At 49.4% G+C, this 20,708-nt stretch overlaps 1 pseudogene; it reads right to left on the bottom strand.

The window, feature by feature from the left end:
• Nucleotides 1-15,906: 15,906 nt before the first annotated feature.
• LOC146869065 (toll-like receptor 12) lies at nt 15,907-18,778 on the bottom strand (annotated as a pseudogene).
• Between the last annotated feature and the right edge of the window lie 1,930 nt (nt 18,779-20,708).

Genomic DNA, 20,708 nt, shown 5'->3' with positions numbered 1-20,708 from the left:
ATATGCTTGCCAAGGTCTATTGTTCTCTAATTACTACAGCTAAGTCCCCCCAAAGTAGGCCCTAAGGGTTCCTGAGGGTGGGGTGCTATGTAGGTAAAAGATAGAAGGGGCATCCACGAGTGTACATGCCCTGATAGTGACTAACACTGCATTTCATTGTCACTACAGTGGTTCTGTCCCTCTTATAGAGTAACATTGGGGATTCATTGAAACACTTTCCAGCTGCAGTTTCTGACTACAGAGGGGTAGGCACGTGATGTTTCACATCTTTGGATTACTAATGACATCCTCTTCCCTGCTAGTGGTTGGATTTGGCATTACTAATACAGAAGTGCCACTTCTAAAAGTGGGCACTCTGCTGATCTTCACGTTTGTTGTGTCTGACAGCCTGTCTCCAATACACATCTGTGCATTCCCCATAGACAGCCATAAAACACGGGGCACTCAATTACAGTTGCAGGCCTCTACAGTCTGGTGGGTCTTCCTAGGCAGAGGAAGGGGTGTGGAGCTGACCCCTGGGCTTGAATAGCCAAGGCCCCGCTCCTACTAAAGATACTAACCGACCTCCCGGGGTCATCAGGCCGACAGGACTGGATTGGAGGGGACAGATGCATTTCAAAGAGGACTCTTTGATCTATCCTCCCTTCAAAGGCATTTCAGGTTATAAGTACTGGGGCTGCCCCTCAGAAGGGCAGAGACAGTTTTGGGCTAGAATCTTATCATCAGCTGAACCAAGCGCTGCACATTGCCAGAGCAGATATAGTGCCGCCTCTGCGGACCGCATCTGGGCTGAGCGGTCTCAACAGCACAGCTCAGAGCTTCTTACAGTGGATATAATGCCGCCTCCGGGCCGAGCGGTCCCAGCAGCACAGCTCGGCGCTCCTTACAGCGGATATAGCGCAGCATCTGGAGCGAGCGTTACCAACAGCACAGCTCAGCGTTCCTTACAGCAGATATAGCACCGCCTCTGCAGGCCACATCCTGGCCAAACAGTCCCAACAGCACAACGCAACACTCTTTACAGCGGATATAGAGCTGTCTCCGCGGGCCGCATCCAGAGTTAGCGGTCTCAACAGCACAGCTCGGCGCTCTTTACAGCGGATATAGTGCTGTCTCCGCGGGCCGCATCCGGAGTTAGCGGTCTCAACAGCACATCTCGACACTCTTTACAGTGGATATAGCGCTGTCTCCACGGGCCGCATCCAGAGTTAGCGGTCTCAACAGCACAGCTCTGCGCTATTTACAGTGGATATAGCCAGTGGCGTCACTAGGGTTGGTGTCACCCGGTGCGGGTAACTCATGGTGTCACCCCCTCACGGCTTTCCGCATGGACCTCCTCCGCCCGAGTCCGCCAGAGGACACAGTTGGCAAATAACGGGACCATACAGAATCCTTAGTAACATTTGTAAATGCAGGTCCTATATTTACAAAATGTGCCTGTTAACATCAGTGTGATAATGACTCATTAATCAGGTTGTACAGTGGGCTGCTAGTCAACAGTTTATTGGAATTTATAATATCATAGGAATGGTACTTTTTACTGGTGTGGTGTTCCCACCATCCAGCAACACAATATATCAGTGGTCGAAGTGGGGGAAAAAAAGTAGGGGAACTGTGGGCGGAGAATCAGAGGGCGGGAATAACCCAAGGATTGGATCAGTGGGCAGAGCCAGAGGCGTGGCCAGAATGCGCAAACATCCCAATTTTTGGTATTTGTTTGGCATTTAACTGCCCAGTTTTATCAACCAATGGATACACATGATTATTTAAGGTTATAATGAGTTATTGACAGTAAAATGTGTTCACAAAGTGGGATATGCTTCTAATCACAGAATGCCCCAAATACGATATAATGTGGAAGCACAAGCCATTTGTCTCCGAGCCATGGAGTTTCTGTCATCGGCACTTCTCCCTTTTCCAAAACAGCAGTTCAAACATAAATGGCTAAAAATCCTAGTTTGCAAATGTTTTCTAAATAATATGCAGAAAGTGGTAGGGCGTACTCTCCTCAAGAGAATCCATCTTTGGATAGAGGAAGGGGGAATTCTATCTAAATGCCAAGCGGGCTTTAGGAAAGCCACTAGTACAATAGACCAAGTCTTTCGTCTATTGTTACTCTACTGGAAAGTGGTAGTCATTGCAAAGGGGAGTTTATATCTCGCTTTCATTGACCTCAAGACGGCATTCGATCTAGTCCCGCGCGCAAAGCTGTGGGCCGTCTTGCAGGAAATGGGAATTCCCCCTTACATTTTATCCCTTCTAATTCGTCTTCATGATGACACCTCTGCAAGAATTAGATGGGGAGATCAAGGACAGACTACAGAGAGTATCCCAGTAAGGAGAGGAGTCCGCCAGGGCTGTGTTCTGGCCCCCACACTATTTTCCCTTTATGTGAACGGTGTGGTGAATTTTTTGAGCCAGATTCCAGCTGATGCACCAGGCCTGGCGGGGGAAAAAATAGCAATTCTTCTCTTTGCTGACGACACTCTCTTGATCTCCAAATCCCCTATGGGTCTTCAGACTCTACTTACCCGCTTCCAGGCTTTTTGTACACAAAGGAGCCTTATTATTAACATCTCTAAAACAAAATTTATGGCTTTTAATCCTGGAAAACAGTTTAGACCCAAACTCATCCTTAATGGCTCATACCTTGAGCAAGTCCATTGCTTTGATTACCTGGGGATGAGGCTATCGGATAAATTGTCATGGGGACCTCACCTGAGTAAGATGCTCCTAAATCATAAAAGAGCAGCAGGGGCAATCTTAAGAGAGCAGCGCCTGTCCACCTCTAGACTGGTCTCCCTTGTCTTGGTCGTATATGAGGGAAAGGCAGTAAGTTCGGCAACATATGGAGCAGAACTTTGGGGGTTTGAGCAAACAGCAGAGATCCAAAAGTCAGAGAACAAGTTCTTAAGAGACTTGGTCTCTGTCCCCCAATGCACTCCTTTAACACCTCTGTTCCTCGATATGGGGAGGCACAGGGTGAGCGATACAGTTAGATTACGCCCCCTTCTGTATTGGGCAAGATTAAGATCTACCCCTGAGTTATCACACTATGCGGCAGGCCTCAGCGAACTGATTACTTTGGACACTGGCAAAAGGGTAAAATGGCTCAACGAACTTAAGGAACTCTTATTGTCTCTGGGTCTAGCTGATGCATGGGGCAACCAAGCACAGCCATCCAAGGCTGAGCTAAATAAGATTTATTGGAATTGGATACACCAAAGGCTCCTGTGCTACCAGAGACATGGGAAACTATCAGATGATTTCTTACAGCACAAGCAAGTTGGCCATTTGGAACCCTATTTTGATTTCATTCGAGTCCCTTTGGACAGAAAGCTGTACATACTTTTCCGGTTTGGGTCTTTGCACCTTAATGCTTCAGCCGACCAAAGGAATCCAACAAAAAATCTTTCTTCCAGCTGTCCGTGTTGCTATGCCCTGCATGAAACCATAGCTCACTGCCTATTTGCATGTCGGGCATATCGACAGGCCAGGATTAAATGGCTTAAACCAATTTGTGTCCAGCTAGGATCTAGGAACCATCAAGTTGCACTTCGCATCTTGAGATCTGATGCGTCCAGGCCAGTCTTTGTGTGTGGAGTTGCCAAATTTCTGGGCTGTGCTTGCATTATTCGAATGAAAGCCATTGCCAAAGCTGTAAAATCAGTCAATGCTGCTACTTAACAAATTAGAATCCACTTTTTTGTGTAAGAGGGTAAGGAACGAACTATGCCTGTGAGACTCCCTGTTGACACCAGTATTTCGTTTTTAACGGGAACTCGCCTTTTATGAATTGTTGTTTTACTTACTGGTGCCACAGTTTGTCTTTTAAACTTTTATATATGTTTTTTAACTTTTAAAAATTCTGAAATGTATAATATTGATTTTATGGTGGTCAAAGCTTTTATGATAGCAATTGTCGAATAAAGCTATAAAAAAATAAATAAAAAAATAATAATGGCTCTGCCATATTTGCCTCATAATGCAAGATCTGTAGCATGATCTGGCCATTTAAACTAATAAATTGTTTGCAGCTCAAACGTATCAAAAGTTAATAACAAAAGTGACTTGTGTTGCTGCGGAGTAGATGACAGTTAATAGCTCACTGTTCTATGTTAGGATTTTAACTTATAAACTACAAGTAACAAAAGGATCTCTCTGACAAAAGCAGTAGCCCACTGGCCTATTTACATTATGTGCACTTTGTGATCTGCATGGTACATGTTCTTTGCAGCAGGTACATTAACCCTCTGAGCTACCTTTCCATGAGTCAAATCTTCCATTAGACAAAATTCCGATCTCTCTCTGGGAAGAACATTAATCACCAGAATCATCATGACATTTTTATTGTTACTGAAATTTACTGGAGGCCGGGAAGGAGGCAGCAAGTGCTTTTAAAACCAAAAATGATGCCTCCACCTAAAGTGAGCACCTGGTGCGGTCACACCGGTTGCACCGCCCTAGAGCTGGCCCTTCTCAAGGGTCCTGTGATCTCAGTGACAGGGTCATTGTTCTAGGGTGTACTGCTTCATAGGCCTGCCCGCAAGACTGGAGGTGAACTTCAGTATGAATAAGGGTGGACAAGCCTTGAAGGTTAACCTACACTTGTCATGCTAGGGTCCACCTGCTGGTGCTACGACACCGGGGCTTCTAATGTCTTGCGAAGCCTTCAAAGGTCTAGCATGAGATAGTGCTCTCTCAGGAGAGTGGTCTGGCGGACTGGTTATTAAGGCTGAACCTGGTTCCCCAGTTCCAAATTCAGCAGCTCTGGCCATAGTGCCACATCCTCTCCCCCACTGAACACCATACTGCCCCACTGAGAAAAACTCAGACTGCCTTCAACTACAACCCAAATTTTGTTTTTCAATCCTCACATTGCAGTACCTCCAGGATTTGTGCACTAGTTCCAAGCCCAGGGAAACAAAGCCAAGACAACAAAAATAGCGCTTCACTGGCAAACTCTGTAAAAGTGGCGCTAATGTGTTTGGGTGTGAATAAAAACAATCTGGCCAGTTTGCTACCACTCTGTCTTACTTTATTTAGTTATTTATTTTTCATATTTTTAAACTTGTATTCCCGATGCTGCACTTTGGAATTAAATGTCAGAAAAATAGACATTGATTACCAGCAAAAGTGATTTTATTTTTTGGATCCATTTCACAGGGAAGCAAATAAAAGAAAGGAGAGGAGACAGTGCGCGCTGCGCACAGGCACCTCCTCCTCCTAAAAGGTTAGGTTGCTCTGCGCACGCCGGCCCTGTTGGTGTCACCCCATGTGAGGGTGTCACCCGGTGCGGTCCACACCCCCCGCACCCCCATAGTGACGCCGCTGGATATAGCGCTGTCTCCATGGGCCCCCTGCGCCATACCGGGAAGCACACAGGCTTCTTGGAACGGAACCTAAAGACATTTTTTCGTAGTGTTCAAGTGGGGGCAAAGGCCATTGTCCCCCATTTGGCAGGAGGGCGCCCCGAGCACTGTGGCATCACTGTACTCTCCCAGCAGCTCTGGTTTTGCTCCGCACACTGTAGTACTCCAGGTGTGGCGACAACAAGGCTTTAAGTGAGCCGGGTCTTGCCGGTGCTCAGCAGACTCCAGCCGTGGTGATGCCAAGGCATGTGTAATCGTAACGTTGTTTTGATCAATGATGCTCTGTATAACTGTGATAATCCCAGTGTGATCGATGCCAAAGTGGGCATAGTGTCAATGCCGTGTTTGATCAATGTTGGTCTGCACAACTCTGCTAATCAGAGGGGGTTACACGCTAAAGTAGACACAATATCGACGCCATCTTTGATCAGTGATGCTCCATAGAACTGTGCGAAACCTCGTGTGACGCATGCGGAGGTTTGCCCGATCAGTGTTACTTAGCATTACAGTGATGGATCAGCTGTGGGTTATGTGGACGCATCCCTAATGCTCATGGGTTCGTTCACATGCGTGATACATGCAATCTTCATGCGGGTGTGATTTGTTTTGCTCAGCATACCAGGATATTCAAATGGTGATATCTGACAATGCATGCATCATAGTCATGACGTTCTTATCCTAATGTGTATTTAATATAACGTTTATAATTTCAACTTTTCTTGCAGCGCATTCAGGGGCATATTATCAAGAGATATATCGCTGCCTTTTCGGAACATAGCGCCGAATAAACGGCGATTTTTTTATCTCAATATTATCAAGGCATCGCTAACATGTATTAGCGCATGTTAGTAGCCGATTTTGTAACGCATCTCATGACAGCGATGGATTTCGCTAATGAGATGCAAAGTAGGCGTTCCCTCCTAAGACAACATGAGAAATGATCACAAAGCAACATCGCGGTATTAACAACGCAGCCCCTGAACAGCGAAGCGATAACAAAAGGCGTGCTAAGCCCCCATTATCGCATGATTCCAAGGCCTGCAAAAAACCTGACTTAGCCTTATTGCATATGGGAGGTGGATTGTATGGTTAAGTACACACTATCGTATCAGCGAGCTTTTCTATTATCGCTGCTCAGTTATCTCTGGATTCCTCGCGATAATGGGTGTTTTCGCCACTATCGCTGGATTTCTTATCGCCTGTGAGATGAACGTTGATAATACCGCGCTATCACGGCGATGAAATACAGCGATAGCCGGCGATAAGAAAAACAGCGCTAAGTGCGCTTTGCGATAATTATCGCAACTCGTTGGTAATATGCCCCTCAGTGTGCCGCTGTGTGTGTGCGGGTGACATACTAATGTTTAAAAGTCACCTCGATGATAAGCTTCTCTGTTCTGTGCCAAGCTACCAAAAGGTGAGCACAGGTTATGTTTCATGTGTGACTTCCTTACCGTGGCACAAGTGGTCAGGTCTGCCTGGCTGAGGTGATTGCCCTAGCCAACCAGAAGCGGCCAGGTGTGACAATCACGAATGCACATCCACCGAAAAATAAGTGCACTTCCTTGCCACGGCTGGTAGACCACTACATTACTTTGCCAATGCTATTCTTTATTCATTATTTACCTTTTTTTCTCATCCTTGTGTTTAAACTTTATCTTCGGGTTACAGTAATTCAAAACCTATTTTCTGCACCAAAAAACAGCCATATTATTCTGTCATGGCCATTACAAAGGCCTCTATACCTGTTCTAAGAATACCTGCCTTTCAGGAAACCCCTGCTACACAATGGTGATGTTTAAGTAGAAGTTGTATAGCATGCATTTGGCCACCATGTTTAGGTGAAGGCATGTTTTTTTTCCTTCTTTTCGTTTTTGGGATATATGCTTGCAAAACAAACAAATTAGTCAAATTAACCATCGCACCGCCTTGCCAAAGCCAGACCTATAGGCTTTGCCAGTGCTTGTGTCCATTTGTGAATTTACCTGAAGTGTAAAACGTGGAGTTCTTAGGCAAAGAGAATGAAATAAACAAGGGCCCTAAAAATACTTAAGACGGCACTGTATTCAGATCTATCCAAACCACTGTTGTGTCTTTAACACATGTTTACTATGGCTTGCTCACAATTGATGCAGTTTCTGACTATATTAGTACGGGTGTGGCACTGCACCTCTCTAATGTTTGTGGATAACAGGAAGGCTCTGGGTGTGTACTGTCCTTTCCTCTGCTTGTCCTCGGCTGTAGTGTCGCGATATCACCCCTGACGTGACACGCGTTGGCGTGCACGTCAGGGCACGTCACTTTAGCCCCAATAAATATTACGTCACGCAGGCACGTAGGCAGAAGCGCCACGGCTGCGGAGACGGAGAGTACACTACACCTGTGTCCCGTGTCTTTATTCCATCGCACGTGTTGGACACATCCAGTGGGGGCCGACTGCATATGCCCCCAGCGACACCACAAACTGGCGACGAGGGTGGGCGTGCCCCCGCTCCAGCTCTGCGCGTCCGGTCGGTGTGGCGGCCGTCAGCGCTCCTCGCTCGCGGTGCTCGTGCCCCGCCGGAGCGCGCTACTGTCCCTGCCTCCCGGGTCTGCCTGAAACGTGCGCGGAGGCGCCGGAGTGCTCCGTGGTGACTGGTGATTCGCGCTGGGGCCGTCTCTGGCATCGGCGCCCCAGCGCGCTTCGTTGACCTCAAGTGCCCTGCCCCCCCCTGGCCTGGAGAGCGCGCAGCGCCTGTCGTGCCCTGCCTCCGGTGACAAATAGCGCCGCCTGGGCCTGCAGCTGCCTGGAAGGTAGGACCACGTGCCCTGAGCCTGTCTGAACCAGTGATCACGGTCCCTGCTGTCCTGGAGCCCCCCTCCTGGGGAATCTGACACTGTGTAAGGGGGAAAGGTCCCGCAGCCCACGTGGAGGCCCTCATTGTCCTGGGGTGGAGAAGGTCTCGCCCAGCGCTAGAGCGCACGTGCCCGAAGGTCTCGCCCAGCGCTGGAAGGTCTCGCCCAGCGCTAGAGCGCACGTGCCCGAAGGTCTCGCCCAGCGCTAGCACACACGTGAGAAGGAGGTTCTGTTCAACGCAAGCCGCGCACGTGCAACATGGCGACAATTCCACCAATAGAGCCATTCTCCGTCGAGGGGCCCCCATCGACGGTTGCGGCCCGATGGAGAGACTGGGAGGACAGAGTGCGCATATTCTTCGAAGCCACGAAGGTCCACAGGGATCAAAAGCGCGCAATGATAATTCACCTAGGTGGGAAGGAGATACACAATATAGTGAAGACGCTTGCGGAAGCCACCCCCAAGACGCACACGACGCTAATAGCGGCGCTCAACGAACACTTCGAGCCAATGGCAAACCGCGACTATGAACGCTTCATATTTCGCCAGGCGCGCCAATTGCCGGAGGAGTCCCTCGACAAATTCTACGCTCGTCTAAAGAACTTGGCGGCCACCTGCGGGTTTCGAGACGAGACGGAGGAGATAAGAGGCCAGATAATACAGGGCTGTGCGTCCGTCAAGCTGAGGGAGAGGATCTTGGAGGAATCCGGTAAGCCCCTAGCTGATATCCTGACGATGGGCCGAACGAAGGAACTGTCCAAGGCGCGCGCTGCGCACATGGAGGCGGCCCTGCAAGTGCCAGTAAAGACCGAACCGGTCAACGCGGTGGCAGTCAAGCCTAAACAGAGGTGGCCCCGACGAAAGCCAGGCCCGGCTACTCAAGAACAACCAAAGTCCTGTGGGTACTGCGGTGGCTCGCCCCACACCCCGTCGGAGTGCCCAGCGCGAGGGACCAAGTGCAGAGGGTGTGGACGTTTTAACCACTTTGAGAAAGTGTGCCGTTCGAAGGGCTTCCGAAAGCCCCGCCAAGCCGTGAACACGGTCGAGGAAGGAGGTCCGGGGGCCAGCGACATGGACGACGATGAAGAGGAGGAAAAAGTCATACACCGGGTACACATGATAGGCACGGCGGCCCGCCGGACCAGGAGACTGCCGCAATGCAGCATCCGAGTAGGGTCACAAGAAGTCACGACCGTGGTAGACACAGGGGCCAGCATCAATATCATGGCTGCCGCGATGCACAAATCCATGCGCCCACAGCCCACGCTCCAGCCCTCGACCATCATGGTGTTCGCCTATGGACAGGAAGAACCGTTAAAGGTACGAGGAAAGTTCAGAACGGTGATATCCCATGGGACGAGGTCCATCACGTCGAATGTCTACGTCACCGAAGACGGACAAGGCATGCTCCTGGGCTGTCGGGCGGCAGAAGATCTGGGAGTGGTGACGTTCGCGTTCGGAGTACACCAAGAGTCAGTACACCACACCCTGGAGGAGTTCGAGGAAATCTTTCAAGGGATAGGCAAGTTCCGGGGAAAAGAAGTCCACCTGCATATTGATCCCACTGTCCAGCCAGTAGCCCTCCGGCACCGCCGCATAGCGTTCCACCTCAGGCCACTGGTGGAAGCGGAATTGAAGAAGCTAGAGGCAGCGGGGATCATCGAGAAGGTATCCGGACCGACCCCGTGGGTGTCGCCAATTGTCGTGGCGAAGAAACCCAAGCAGCCAGGCGCTGTCAGAATATGCGTGGACATGAGGCTCCCCAACGCTGCCATCAAAAGGGAGCGACACATCACCCCGACCATCGATGACATCGTTGGGGAAATGGCCGGCGCCAAGTGGTTCTCAAAGCTGGACCTACGATCGGGGTATCACCAGTTAGTTCTAGACGAAGCATCCCGGAACATAACCACGTTCTCCACCCATGTAGGTCTGAGGCGTTACACGAGGCTGAGCTTCGGGGTGTCGAGCGATGCGGAGGTATTCCAGAACGTGATACAGGAACTGATCGCAGGGATCCCCGGAGCGATCAACGTCAGTGATGACATCATGGTCCATGCCACGACCGTAGCGGAACACAACGAGAGGCTAGTGCAGGTGCTACGACGTATACGAGACGCAGGCCTCACGCTACATCGAGAGAAGTGCGAATTCCTGTGCCGGAAGATCCAGTTCTTCGGCTATACGTTCTCGGCCGATGGTGTCAACCCGGATCCGGACAAGGTCAAGGACATCAAGGAGGCAGCTGCCCCTGCCAATGTCACGGAGGTGAGGAGCTTTCTAGGAATGGTGAACTATTGTGGCAGGTTCATCAAGGATCTGGCAAACCTCACGGCGCCACTGAGAGAACTTACTAAGGAATCAACCCCCTGGACATGGAACAGTGACCAGAGCCGAGCCTTCGAGGAAGTCAAACAGGCACTCTCGGAAGCCACGACGCTGGCCTTCTTCGACCCGGCCAAGCTGACACAGATCGCTGTCGATGCCGGCCCAGTCGGGCTGGGCGCGGTCCTGCTGCAAAGGAAGACAAGTGCCGAGGAATGGGCCCCAGTGGCTTTCGCCAGCCGGTCCCTCACTGAGACGGAGCAGAGATACTCCCAAATAGAAAAAGAGGCGATCGCAATTCATTGGGGGTGTCGTCACTTCCACCTGTATGTCTACGGCAAACCCTTTGTTGTGACCACGGATCACAAGCCATTGATATCCCTGTTTGCAGGCACCTCCACTAAGCCACCACCGCGAATCGAAAAGTGGATGTTGCAACTACAAGACTTTAACTGCAAGATCGAGTATCAGCCGGGTGCGCGGAATCCGGCGGACTACCTATCTCGCCACCCCCGCACAGCCACTCCAAAAGAAATGAAGGAGGCGGCAGAAACAGAAGAGTATGTCCGGTGCATCACGGCGCGGTCATGTCCCCGGCCTGTGTCCATGGCTAGCCTGTCTCAGGCCACCAGTGAAGACGAGTGCCTACAAAGAGCAAGAGCGGCGGTCCGCGACAACAGCTGGGCCCGCGCCAGAGAGGAGTGGAAAAGTTTAACGCCTCAGGCGAAACAGATAATGGAGAGCCTGTACCATGTGAGAACAGAACTGACGGAAGACGATACAGGGTGTTTGCTGAGAGGCCACCGGCTGGTCATACCGACGTCCCTCACCCAGAGAGTGGTGGATCTGGCTCACGTCGGTCACCAAGGCATGGTCAAGACTAAGTCAAGGCTCCGAACCAAGGTGTGGTTCCCTCTCATGGACGAAATTGTGGAGGCCACCGTTCGAGAATGCCAAGCGTGCCAGTTAACCGGAGAGGTGCCCCGACCAGCCCCCGTGGTGATGGAGCCTCGCCCGAGGAGGCCCTGGTCCAAGATCAGCGTCGACTTTGGCAGCTTGCCAGACGGACGGCACACCTTGGTGGCCATAGATGATCACTCCAAGTACCCGGAAGTGGAAATATTGACGGTCCTGAGCGCTCAGGAAGTAATCCCGAAGCTCGAAAAAATCATGGCAACACACGGCATCGTCAAGGAGATCAGAACTGATAATGGGTCACCCTTTCAGAGTCAAGACTTCGCGGCGTACCTACAGACTCTTGGGGTCCATCACCGGCGAATCACCCCCCGATGGCCTCAAGCGAACGGAGAAGCTGAGCGCTTCATGAGGACACTCAATAAAGTGATACGGATTGCCCATGAAAGGAGCCAGTCTGTAGAACTTGCCATTTTCACATTTCTCCGCAGCTATCGCCAAACGCCCCACTCAATTACGGGAGTAGCACCGGCGCACCTGCTGATGGGGCGGGTTGTCACAGACTCAATACCGCATCACCCAGAATGGAAGCCCGAAACTCCCAATGACAGTGCCATTGATGCGCGGCGACGGGAAGCGTTTGCTCACGCCGACGCCCGCCGGCGGGCAGTGTCCTCACCACTAGCCCCAGGTGACAATGTACTGATCCGCAATCGGATGTCAGGGGGCAAGTTTCGCCTGAATTTTGAGCCTCAGCCCTGGACTGTGGAGAAAGTCAGAGGCACGTGCGTGACAGCCCGAAAAGGGGCCGAGAAAATAACAAGGAATGTTTCATACTTCAAGAAAGTCCCAGTGCCCTCCGGAGTGGAGGAACGATGCAAGGACAGGGCTAGGATGGACATGCCGCGAGAGGAGAGACTAGTAGAGCTCGAGAGCCAGGCGAGTGGAGGAGCGGAGTCCACAGGTCACGGACTTGACACCAGGCAGTACCAGCCAGAGAACTTACCACCCGAAGCAGTCGGCGTGCCTGAGACCGGAGAGAGCGGTGCAGATGGCGACTCCGGGAGTGGAGGTCCGGATGTTGTGGTGGACCGTGGTGGAGTGTGATATGACCTGCGGCCGCACCCCGCGCCCTCCAGGCGGCTACGTGACTACGTCAAGTAAGACTGTTTAAGTTTTTGTTTGTTACAATTTCAGACTGCAGATGCCGAAGGCAGAGGTGCGGGACACTATGAGACCTGTTGTCCTTACCTTAGGGTGCCGTCACGAATCTGGGGTCATGTTATTTTGTTGTTTTGTGTGTTGGGGAGGAATGTAGTGTCGCGATATCACCCCTGACTTGACACGCGTTGGCGTGCACGTCAGGGCACGTCACTTTAGCCCCAATAAATATTACGTCACGCAGGCACGTAGGCAGAAGCGCCACGGCTGCGGAGACGGAGAGTACACTACACCTGTGTCCCGTGTCTTTATTCCATCGCACGTGTTGGACACATCCAGTGGGGGCCGACTGCATATGCCCCCAGCGACACCACACTCGGCTACTCCCTTGACACTCACATTTAACACATGCAAATAGGTCAGACTTATGGTTCTCTTCTATTCCCAACATGGGGTTACACTGCCACCTAGTGGAGACGCTTCTTATCGTGGTTTAAACCAACGCCACATGCGGCCAGTACCGCGCATGCGCAGCACACGTGTCCTGCTCTTCAGTGTGGCCTGGATCCTGGTTCTCTTGTGCTCTCTGATTTCTCACCACTGAGTCTCAGCTTCTCTTTCTCTTCCTTCCTTCCTTCCGAGGGCCTGCGGCTGCTGCTTGCCTTCGAATGTAAGGCATTCTGGGCCTCAAGCTCTTTACTTTGGCTATGGCGTAAAGTGGCTGCAACCTGAGCATAAACTGCAGAATCTTTAAAAGGAGCAGATTTCCTCTACTTCTAGGATGAAGGAGGCAAATTGATTGGAGCAGGGTTCACGTCCCTAACGACTCTCAAGCAACCACTGGCTCTCAAAGGCAGACAAGCCCTAGTTGGGTCATGGCTCAGATCCCAGCCAGACTGGCACTCTGCACATGTGGGTGAGAGAAGTAGCGCTTGGAGGGGTACTGCTCGGACAGCGCTAGAGCGAATCGGCTTGCCTCGTATTACTCTGTTGCCCTCACTCCCCAATACTTTTCTAAGATCCCAGACACACTTGCTCTTTTAGTCTTACGTAAGGACTCTTTCTCCTGACCTTCTAGAATTTCCTCCCAGAACAACTTCCACTTTCATTATTAGACATGGGTGACATTTTCAGCTAAAAAAGAGACAATATCTTGAAAGGAGACTTGCCCCGCTGCCATTGCTTCACCTAGGAAATCTGCCTGGCAATGATCTTGCATTGTTATTTGTCCAGCCGTCCCAGCTCTTCTCTGTGGACAGCGTTCCTCTTCTCTACATTTCACTGTTAAAAGGGAGAGCCATGTATGGCTCTTTTCAATGCAGTCATTTTTAGGTCTGTCTAGAGGCAGGTGTCTGCTAGAGCTCATGTTATGACCAGTAAAACATCTACAGAGAGCAGTCATTGGTTGCTTTGGGTCAGCCCTCTTTATCTATTGGTTGATTTCCATTCACATGCTGAATCAGCAATAGAATACGTGAAGCATGGACCACGTGATCGAGTGACCTAGTCATCAGCTTCTGAAGCGCTGTATTCTCTTCGTTGATTGCCTTGCCATAAAAAGACAGTTCAATCCTTGTGTATTGTTAACAGGCTATCCATCAGAATGGCCTGCGCTCCCTACAGCAGACGCCTGTGCGTTACTGCCCTGTGCGCTGCTTGCGCTCTGCTAATGCCAACATACTCACTGTAACTGAAATCAAAGACTCGAGTCAGCGGCAGCGCGTTCTGTGTTCAGGCGGCTCCCCTCTGGGATGGGGCCCACTTTCTTTGCAATGGATCATCTTCTGTTTTTTATGAAAGCTGTATAAAACTTGTTATATACTCTATAGTATTTATTTATTTTACGTTGTGCCCATCTTTGTTTGACATATGTGCAGTTTTTCCTTTTAGCGCCAGGAAGCCTTTGTAGGTACAGCGTTCAATAAAATGAATAATAACAAAAAGTGATCCCTCACAGCCTCAACTCTCCCTCCCAGTGGATCCAGGTACCCAATGCGTCCACGCGAGCACAGAGGAAGAGTGGGCAGGGACACTCACCAGCCACCACTCCATCCAAGTGGAGGACAGCTGGAGACAAAGGAAGGGACCCCCAGTGCAAGCGAGACACCGGCAAAGGAGAGAGACATAGAGACATGCACAAGAGCTTCCAGTTCCACTGACACACCCAGGCCCCCTCCAACTGTGAGTCCATAATATTCTCCACCACAGCCACTTTTTCATTCCCCTGCACATCAAAGTTGTCTTCTCGATTCTTGAATTCTGCAAGAAATTGAAGACCTGGCTCTTCACCAAGCCTTGCCCAGACTTGGTCCATACAGCTCCTGCTTAGGCACCAGGATACCCCTGGGTGAGTTGTGCGCTACACAAATACACATAACATAACATACCATTGTGATGCTATGGCGTCTTGTGATGTTAAACAGTGGTCCACATCCCCAGAACTGCGTCACACTCCAAAAAGATTATCGCACAACCCCACCTGTGTTTCAAGACACCAGTTCCATATCCCAAGAAGCCAATCACAAAACACTATGCCCACATCCCAAGACAAAACATCTGTAACACTTGAAAGTGATTCCACAGCCACACACTAACCATCCAAGCTCCAATGTACATACATCAAGGAATGAATGTTGCAAGAACACCACATCCCAAGATTTCCCCCTCCAATAACACAGAAGATAATGCCATAATGTGCACATATTCAGAGACACCACAATATGCACTAAAAAGTAATTTAATCCCACCCCACATGCATAAAAACACTACCCCACCAATAATGATGCAACATAATGCACATGTCCCAATATATCTTATTTTTTACACAAGAAAATGACACATCCTAAGAAGAAAATTCCATAACATCACACTAAGACACTGAGCCCATGACCCAGGAAGATAATGGCAAATTACCTTACCTACTTCTAAAGAGACCACATCCAGATCCAGAAAATGTAAAGCAAAGAGCTGCACTCACATGCCAAGGCACCACTTCAATATCCCTAGGAGATAATGCCACCACATCCCAAAACAGCACATCTAAAACCAAAGCAGAAAACAAGTTAATGCAACATACCTTCCCATTACACCACACCCTTAACCACAGAATCTTATTCGAAACATCATGACGCCTTTCAAAGGCACCACATCCATATCCCTAGGAGATAATGCCAAAACGCCCGCCAATATCGAAAAACACTACAACTACATCCAAAGCAGACCCTACCTTAATACAATACTCCATCCCATGACTCCGCACCCTTAACCACAGAAGACAATGCGAAACACCATGACATTTCAAGACACCACATCCATTTCCCAAGGATAATGCTCAGCTCCATCCCCTCGAATGGCTTTGTGCAGTCAGGCCCTGAACAGAGGCCGCTGGGCCAAGTCCTCTTCCCACTCCAGGTAGCTTTTCTTCTTCACCAGCTTGGCCAGTTGGTGCTAGTGGGAGAGGCTCCTCATGGACACTTTCTCTAGGAACACCATCACCAAGGAATTCTTCCTCTCTGACAGAAGGTGGTATGTGGCCATCTGCACTTTCAAGGAACACCAGTGGCTGGGAAGGTAATGGTGGCTGACCAGACACCACACATTGGCTCCTATAAGTGCTGTCCATGATGTTATCCAAGATGTCTTTGCCCTCCTCGAATTCCCTGCCATGCAGACACACCTTGAACAATGGCAGCCCCCTCGCTTCCAAGTTGGGCAGGAACTCACAGACAACCCAAGCCTCATTGCAGCTGCTGTAAGAGACAAAGGCATCAAAGTCATATTTGCTCTTTCTGTCCTGCCTCCCATGATAGTTCCACCAGGTCCATAGCATGTAGTAGAGATACAGGAGGTACCAGCGCACCTTGTGATACAGCAGGGCAGTGATCAAGAACAACAGGTTGAAGGAGAAAGTCCCAATGAAGAGATGGTATCCTATCAGCAAGCTGCAGTCTTTCTCCAAGAAATTAAGATAATTCAGATTCTGTGACCCAAGAGAGCATGTCTTAATTCTCAGCTGTGGCACGCTCACTTGGGGGTGGGTGGTCACCCATCATTTAATCCAGGCTTGTTCACACAAACAATCCAGGGGTACATCCTTCAGGTAGATGTAGCGCATACTTTCCATGTGGTCAAGTAGACCTTCCTGCAGGGTTTTCACAGGCTGGGACTTCAAGATTAGGAGTTCTAGAGAGACAAGGTCTCTAAACATGGTGGCAGTAAAGTCCTCTATCCCAGAATCCTCCAGGATCAGGGTTCTAAGGTGTGTTAGGTTCCAGAACAGCTTCTCAGGAGTCAGGAAACTCCTCTTTATGTCCAACTTTAGGTTTCTTAGATGGAGATGACGTAAATTGTGAAGATAATACAGGCTGTTATTCAAGGGGCTAAAGGATTTATAGAGAGGCATATCTGCAGATGAACTGTAGTACAAATATTCAACTTTAGTAAAAAATGGGAGACCCCCTTCAGTCTCTGTGCTCCCAAGTGGTAAACATTCCAGTATGTGGTTTTCTCGTAGGTGAAGTTCTTTCACAAATTTGAAGGGCCAATCTTTGCACCAGCGAATATAAATCACTGAAGCACTCATGTTAAGGACTTCAAGTCAGCTGCAGTCATTTGTGCATTTCAGAGTTATTGCAGACTTTGCTTCCAAGGTGAGAATAGTCAGTTCTTTCTGTTTGATTTCAAATTTCCCATGAGTCTCAAATGTGATGGATAGCTCCTGAAGCTGGTTCAGTGCTATCAGGGAGCTATTGTCATTTTTCAGTAAATTTCCCCTCAGGCCCAGCACCCTGACACTACTCAAGTGATCAAAATAGAAGTTCTCAAGCAGAAAGAGTTTATTGTAATCCAGCTGCAGAGAGAGCAGCCTGTCAAGACCAACAAAGGCGTCCTTTTCCAGGGACACAAGGTAATCACTACTGAGATCCAGTGTTTCCAGATTAGCCAGGCAGAAGAGCCGCCCGGAGCCGAGATTGGTGATGAGGTTGAAAGACAGATCCAGGTGTGTGAGGTTGGACAGAACATTGGGGGCCCCGGGTGTGCACAGGTATAGGCTTTTTAACTTGTTTACAGAGAGAAAGAGGGACCTCAGGTTCAGAAGTTTCTTTGCCATATCACTCGTGAAAGCTCTAAGGAGGTTGCCGGACATGTTGAGAGACAACATCATGGAGCATCCTTCAAAGGTCTCAGCGGGAACATCTGAAATAAAGTTCTGAGCGACTATTAAGTCCCTGACCCCCAGCCGAGACACCACAGTGCAGACATCTTTAATCTTCAGATAGTCCTGATTTTTCATTGCATTTAGGGACAGCATTTCAATGCTCTTTATTCCAGACCGTAGAAGCTCGATGACCTTGAGACCAGTCCCGTCTACCTTGAGGACAGTAAGACGAGGGAAGTTGCAAAATGCATTTTTCTCCACACTTTTTAGATCATTGCTTGTCAAATCGAGGGTGGTAATACTTGGAGAGAAAACTGAGCTCTTCATGAGGTTGCTTGTCTCAATGCAGTCCACGTCCCGAGTGACAACAATACCATTCCTCTTGATTTCCAGGGTCCTCAGAAAGGCCAGGGAATGAACCATAGTGGTCAATCTGTACAGTCTATGAACCTCATTTTCAGATAAGGCTATCACTTGTATTCTATGTAAGGGTTTAAAAAGATTTTTTTGAAAAGCTGCATCAATTTTCACATTTTTGAGGTCCAAGCGTGTTAGATTTTCCAATCCACCAAACCCCATATCATCTATGTTCATGGTTGGAGTGTACCTAATGTAATCTCCTTTGATTCCCAGATGTCTCAGGTTGGCAGCACCATTGAAGGCTCTTGCGGAAACATTAAACGATCCATACAAATAGAGCCGGGTCAGGTTCTGGTACCTGGAGAAGGAGTCTGTAGGGACGGTTGGCACGTCTAACACCAGGCAGAGGGTGTCCACATCCACTGGAACCTCTCTTAGATCCACCTCCATGTTCCTCACTGTGCTGCATTTGCTGAAGACCCTGAACCCCTCCAAGGGGAATCCAAAGCAGGTCGGGGCTAACACTCCTTGGAAGCCCAGCTGGTCCCACTGGTAGATGTCGCACGTGGCAGTGACCGCGCCTGACACGATGGTACAGCAACCGGCAACCACTGTGCAAACCACGGCCACAGAGAACGTTCTCAGCGCCATTTCACGCTGTTGCTGTCTCATCAGTGGTTTGAAGTGCAGGTGTCTGTCTGAGCAGCGGTGGTTGTCTGTATGTCTACTAGACAGGGTTATCTTAAGATTCAATTAACCACTTCCTTCCTCTGTTCTTTGTAGTTTGAAGACACGACATGCCTCTAAGTAAGGTACTGAGGCTGAATTGCTGCCCGGTGCAGTGGAAGTTCAATGGCTGGTTCACACCAGGGTTTGAAAGAAATAATATCCGTTGCAACACATTTACTGGGGACTGGATGTGACACATGAAAGGCGTGGTTTGTAAATTTACATTAAAAAAAACACACACCAGTTGTACACCACTTTACAATGTACTTTGGCAATTGTACCCAATAATCCTTTGGTGGAAGTAGTGTTAAGTGGTAAAAGTAGGTATGCCGCTCTCTAAAATAAGTGACACATCTGTAGTGTCGTGAGGACGCGTCGCAGAGCAGCTCCTTCTGCTACATGGGTTTCCCTACATTTACACACACACCCATCCCTCGAAGCATGCCCTCTCTCCAGTTTCTGCCAGTTCTCTCTGTGCCATTGGTTTTCGATGCCCACAACACTTGAGTGGTATCAGTGTATAGCTGAACCCCAGCTTGTCGCCCTGCTTTTGGTGAAACTAGCTCAGATCATTGGACTACCGATGACATCATGGCCTGCAGCCTACTCCTGCTTCAGGAACATTCTTCCTCCTGTTGGTTGGAAAAGGGGCCTGTCCCACATGGGGGCACCTCAAACTAGTGTGGCCCATCCTGCAGGCACAACCACCCCTCCCCTTCACCAAGCACGAGTAAACCATCGGCCTGCCACAACTCTGCCCACAGAGAAGAACAGGAGGGCCTCCTGTACATCCCCTCCCACCCCAGAACCAGAAGGACGCCACTGTGTTGAGAGTGACGTCACCGGATGACAGAGTCAAAGCCACTACTCAAGAGTGGTCCTGCTCCAGCAGGGTCATCGAGAAGATACATTGCTGCAGGGTCTGCATCCGCGTCCCTATTGGACAGAGCTGGACTTGGCAGCATCTTCCATGGACACTGCCTGCTGCTGACTGGGCTAGGGTTACCACCATTCCAAGAGAAAAATACTAGGTGTTTGTTCTTGTTTACAGATTCTGCAAAGGCTGGGGCACGGTACTAAATAGAACTTTAAAAAAGTATGGGATGTATGCATTTGTAGCATGTTTTTTTTTGCTTTTGTTCACTTTTATTATTAGTCATGAGTCATTAACACAGCTCTATAACACATTTAAAAGTGCATTCTGTTTATATTGGTTTGAAGTATGCTCAGACAAAGGCTAAAAATACCGGTTTGAGGTGATTTTCCTTATTTTCACAGCTGCTGGGACATCAAAGTACTGGTGGTGTTAGTAGAAAACCGGTCGGGCGGCAACCCTAGACTTGGCCCATACAGCATTCCCCACATCCCTGCTCTGCCTCCCGGAGAGCGTGTGCTGGGCCATCACAGACTCTAAGGGGCCATATGTACAAAGAAGTTGTGGAGTGAGGCGTTCCCCGTCATGGCTTAACGCCTCAGTCCGCCACTTCAGAAGCTCAAGGCTGCAACATATTTACAAGTATATGGTGCAGCCTTGTGTTTCCCCCTGCGCTTGCGCTAAGTTTAGCAGCTTAGCGCCAACGCAAGCACCCTTGCACCACAATGCAAGGGTGTCTGCATGCAGGGGAAGATTGTTTATATGTAGTATGGTGTCCCTTCCTGCACATAATATAATGATGTTTTGTCATTTTATTTTGTGTGCAGCTCAATGCAGCAACATGGAGAAGAAAAAAGAGGATAAATAAAGCATTTCTCCTGGTTTCACCAGGTTTTCCCTGGTCTTAATTTTGGCGCTGCCTCCTATTTACGCCACCCTTGTAAATAGGGGGCAGTGTCAAAATTAATGAGTGTTGTG

The sequence above is a fragment of the Triturus cristatus genome, chromosome 1_1 (assembly GCF_964204655.1).
Source record: "Triturus cristatus chromosome 1_1, aTriCri1.1, whole genome shotgun sequence".
Lineage (NCBI taxonomy): Eukaryota > Metazoa > Chordata > Amphibia > Caudata > Salamandridae > Triturus > Triturus cristatus.
This window is presented reverse-complemented; position numbering and strand designations above follow the sequence as displayed.